The sequence below is a fragment of the Chelonoidis abingdonii genome, chromosome 8, assembly GCF_003597395.2.
Source record: "Chelonoidis abingdonii isolate Lonesome George chromosome 8, CheloAbing_2.0, whole genome shotgun sequence".
NCBI classification, from domain to species: domain Eukaryota; kingdom Metazoa; phylum Chordata; order Testudines; family Testudinidae; genus Chelonoidis; species Chelonoidis abingdonii.
In genome coordinates, this window is record NC_133776.1 from 16,027,233 (window position 1) to 16,032,392 (window position 5,160).

A 5,160-nucleotide genomic window follows, 5' to 3' on the forward strand; every position below is an offset into this window, starting at 1 on the left:
GGGGATTATGCACCAGGATGGACTGCTGTTTCTGTTCCCCATTCAGTGATGGTTGTGGGGCAAAGAGGCTCCTCTGTGAGGAGTGGGTGAGTTCCCTTCCCCCTGGGCCCTGCCTCCCACTCCCATGTACAGCCAACCGAGCGATTGCTGCCTGGTACGGTCCATCCCCCACTCCAAGAACTGCCTCCAGCCTCTGCCCCACCACCCCTTCTCTCCACCCCCATCCTCTCCTGCCCCCAGCACCATCCCTTCTGCCCCCAGTCTCTACCCCACCCATTCCCTTCTGCCCCATCATCCCTCCCCTCCCTCCTGACCCCCAGTCTCTACCCCATCCTCTTCTGCCCCCAGCCCCTCTCTCCTGACCTCAGTCTCTGTCCCTAGCCCCTTCTGCTCCCTGCCCCATCCCCTCCCTTCTGACTCCAGTTTGTACTCCAGCATCCCCTTCTGCCCCCCAGCCCCTGCCCCATCACCTCTCTCCTGACCCTAGTTTCTACCCTGCCCAGCCCCCACCCCTGCCCTATCACCCCTTCTCTCCACCCCATCCTCTTCTGCCCCTGCCCCATCACCCCTCTCCTCTCTACTGATCCCCAGTCTCTATCCCACCCATCCCCTTCTGCCCTCATCCCCTGCTGCATCACCCCTTCCCTCCCTCCTGACCCCCAGTCTCTACCCCCCATCCCTTTCTGCTCCCCAGTCCCTCCCTTCTGATCCCAGTCTACCCCCAGCCCCTCCTGCTCCCTGCCCCATCCCCTCCCTTCTGACTCCAGTCTGTACCCCAGCCATCCCCTTCTGCCCCCCAGCCCATGCTCCATCACCCCTTCTTTCCACCCCATCCCCTTCTTCCCCTGCTGCATCACCCCTCCCCTTCCTCCTGACCCCCAGTCTCTACTCCACCCATCCCCTCTGCCCTCATCCCCTGCCGCATGATCCCTCCTCTCCCTCTTGACCCCCAATTTCTACCCCATTCATCCCCTTCTGTCCCAGTCCCTGCCCCATCACCCCTTTCTCTCCCTTCTGATCCCCAGTGCCTTACTGGGGAATCCTGATTCCATCCATTTTGTGTAGATTGTAAACTCTGTGGGACAGGGACAGTCTTTACTTTTGTGGCTTATAGAGCACAGTGCCAGCACAGGAACCACTGAATATATGCATACATTTCTGCTGCCAAGCACTCTCTCTTCTTCCTGATTGTGCAGAGGCCTCTGCAGTAATGAGAGGGAAAAAACACCTCGACAGATCCCCCTTGTCAGGTCCTTGGTATGGGATTAGGGGGAAGAAACATCTTGGCATCCACCTTCCATAGTCCCTGGAGTGAGGAAACCACCTCAGTGCAACCCACCAGGGACCTGTACTTCCACCTTCTGGTATAGAAAGGGCAAGAAGTAACCTGTCCCAGCACCTGTGCAGTGGGAAGGAAGAGATGTTTTCCTTTCTGCCCTAATATCTAGAGTAGAGTGATGGGAACTTAGTAATTTGCCTTTAAACACAGCACCCAGGTGGGTGTGAGACAATATAGGAATCTCATCTAAAACTTCGGTCTGGCTGCAGGATAGGCCTGGCTTCCTGCCTCAACCGTGGGTGGATCCCCCTGGTCCTACCACTCTGAGACTCGGTCTCTGTGCTACAGTCCCAAAGTTTGCAACTGTTTCACAACACAGGCTCAACTCCCTTTCACTCCAGGGACTTGTGACCAGTGAGCTGTTCACCTGACACTCCCCACCAGGGAAGCTAATGATCCAACCAGCAGACCAAATTCAGTGATGAATCCTGGTCACGTACCACCTGAGGCATGTTGTGCGTATGTGAAGAGAAAGAGGACTCGAAAACAGCGTCTTCAGAATAAAGCATTATTTATTCATTCCTCGTGAGTACAAACCACACAGAGAAAAGGATACAGCAATATGGCCTCTATATCTGGGAGAGACTTACACCTTAAACATTCCTTGCCAGCTTTTGTAAATTCCCCTCTGCCTGGCTAATTCCATCACTGGCAGGGTAAAGCAGACTGTCCTGCTGCAGGAGGATCCCCGTCTCTGTATGTCTCAGAGAGACAAGGTGCCTCAGTCAGTCTGTCAGCTTTCACTGACCGCCTAGGACAGCTTCTAGCAACTCACTCAATCCTCCTTCCTATGCTGGCATCTTTGAGGCTTCGGATCCATATTGATCCTCAGCTTAGCCTTGAGAAAAGTAGACCACGCAGGCCTGGATCAGGCAATGCCTGGGTAGGGCAGGAAGGGTCAGACGCCCCTCCCCAGATGTCTGGGTGGGGGCACATTTCTGGCAGGTTCAGCGCAGCGGCTGCCTGGGAGAGTGCTTGGCTGCAGCAGCAGCAGGCCGCCCCCCGCCCAGGCTCAGATTCTGGAGACCATGGCTGAGCAAGCTGGAGCCCCCCAGCCCCTCTGGCATGCTCAGAGTCGAGTCCTGTCCCCAGAAGCTGAGCCTGGGCGGGGGGCAGCCTGCTGCTGCTGCAGTCTGGCGTTCTCCCAGGCAGCTGCTATACAGCACGAGACAGCACCTAGGAGTGGCCCCAGGGCCTGACTGCCAGGAAGAGCAGCCCAACATGCCGGGGGAGCCAGTGCAGCAGGAGGATAGAGCCCCTCTTCAGATAATGGGGGATAGGGAGAGCATGGGGATTGGGAGTGGGAAAGAGTCATGTGGGGAGGTCACATGCCCCCTCTTTAGCTGGTGCCCCCCTTGTGTCCTTCCCATGAGTCGTCCATCATGGGGTATTCCCCAATTGATAGCTCCCCCCCATTATTTCTTCAAGGTGCCATTCAGCGGCAGCTCCAGGCACCAGTCCCTGTGAGGGTGGCAGTCAGGCTGCCTTCAGCGGCTTGCCTGCGGGAGGTCCACCGGTCCTGCGGATTCGGCAGCAAGTATGCTGAAGCCGCAGGACCAGCGGACCTCCCGCAGGCATGCCGCTGAATCCGCGGGACTGGCGACCTCCCGCAGACATGCTGCCGAATCTGCAGGACCAGGGACCTCCCACAGGCACACTGCCAAAGGCAGCCTGCTGCTGTGGTTGGGGTGGTAAAAAAACTAGAGCTGCCCTGGTGCCATTGTTTGGTTTCCTGTAGGTTTCCTCCTTTACAGCCTCCTATGATTTAACTCCTGACATTCAGACAGGTTACTATCAAATAGATAACCAGAGGGGCATATGATATTTATAAATAATACTACACATAACTCCCACATTCTTCACACGTGGCTTGAGCCATCCATGCTACAAATTGCAAAAAACCAAACCAAAACCCCAGCAAATAAAAATAATTTAAAAACGGGCATTTCTATTTATACAAAATAGCCCTTTTCCATAAATTTTCTATTGAAATTTTTTTTTTGACCAACAATAAGTGTAGTTTATTGCTAGAGTTGTGCAAAATGTTTGTAACAAATAAAACCCCAAACCAGGAAGATTTGTTCTGTGTTTTGTTACAAAGCCAAAACATGGACTTTTTGGTGATCCTGGGTTGAATTTAGAGAATGAGATTGAGCCAAATTATAGAATCATAGAATTGTAGGACTGGAAGGGACCTTGAAAGGTCATCTAGTCTAGTCCCCTTCACTCACGGCATCATACTTTTGGGAGGGAAAGCAATGGTCTTGTGGGAGCAAGAACAAGTGGCTTATTGTAGAAGGGACAAATCAGTGAGCTAAATTTAAATTATTAATATACACTATTTTCTTTGTCAAAAATAACACTCTTCTGTTTATTCCCAGTAGGGGTAGAGCCTAAACAGCAGCAGTGCACGTCTTTTCCACCTCACACTGCCCAGGAGCAACAATGCCTAAGCCCTGATGCAGAAGAGGAGACTGAAAGGAGTATTCAGTTTCCAACATGCCCATATCTTCCTTAGATCTCACTTCTGAGCCTACACACCAGTTATGGTGGTATCTGTGATGCAGACAGTTCTCCACAAGGAACTGGATTGAAAATACCGACTCCTCTCTAACAGGCTTTGAACAGCCATCAGAGGGTAACAACTTGAAGTCACTGTGGACTGGGGCTGGATTCAAACTGGTCAAAGGTTCTGTTTTCCTTTTTCAGTCCCTTCAGCCATCTGTCCCACTAGCTGAGGAATTCCAGAGAAGCAGCTGTGGAAGGAGAAGAGCTCTCTTAGTACAATCATAATAACTTTGTGTGACGTCTTAGGTAAGACATAATTTCAAAGGCAGCATGGACTCTATAAGAGATTCTTTATTCTCCCAAAACATCCTCCTTCAGGTTTCTGGTGGGATTATGCTTTAACTTAGACTGCTTTAATAAACTGTACATACTGTATTTGGGAAGGCAAGTAGGCTGGGATCTTGGCATCAGTTCTGTTTAACACTGTACAGAGAAAGCTTTGAGTAGTTTGTTTGCTAAATATTGTTGTTTTACCTGAGGCATGCTGCCTTCAATCATTTTTTTAATACCACATCGCACTGGTGTGTACAGATGATGGCTCTACCCAAACACTGGATAGACTGTACCACAGGACTTTTTTCTCTACACATTATTATGCCTTTGGAATAGCTGTTCATAGAATCATAGAATATCAGAGTTGGAAGGGACTTCAGGAGGTCTAGTCCAATCCAATCCCCTGCTCAAAGCAGGACCAATCCCCAGCTAAATCATCCTAGCCAGGGCTTTGTCAAGCCTGACCTTAAAAACTTCTAAGGAAGGAGATTCCACCACCTCCCTAGGTAACCCATTCCAGTGCTTCACCACCCTCCTAGTGAAAAAGTTTTTCCTAATATCCAACCTAAACATCCCCCACTGCAACTTGAGACCTTGTTCTGAAAGCAGGGCTAGCTCCAGGGTTTTTGCTGCCCCAAGCAGCAAAAAAAAAAGCCATGATTGTGATGTGCAGGAGCTCTACCACCGCCGCTTCAGTCTTTGGAGGCAATTTGGCGGCAGGCCCTTCGCTCCAAGAGGGAGTGAGGGACCTGCTGCCGAATTGCTGCTGAAGAACCGGATGTGCCGCGCCTTCCCCGTGGCCGTCCCAAACACCTGCTTGCTGGGCTGGTGCCTGGAACCGGCCCTGTCTGAAAGCATGCTCCACACCTCGTCCCTCTCAGATTTTGGAAGGCACTTCAGATTCTTAAATCTTGGGTCCAGTACTGTAGCTATCTTTATAAATCTCACATTGGTACCTTCTTCGCGTTTGTCAAATCTGC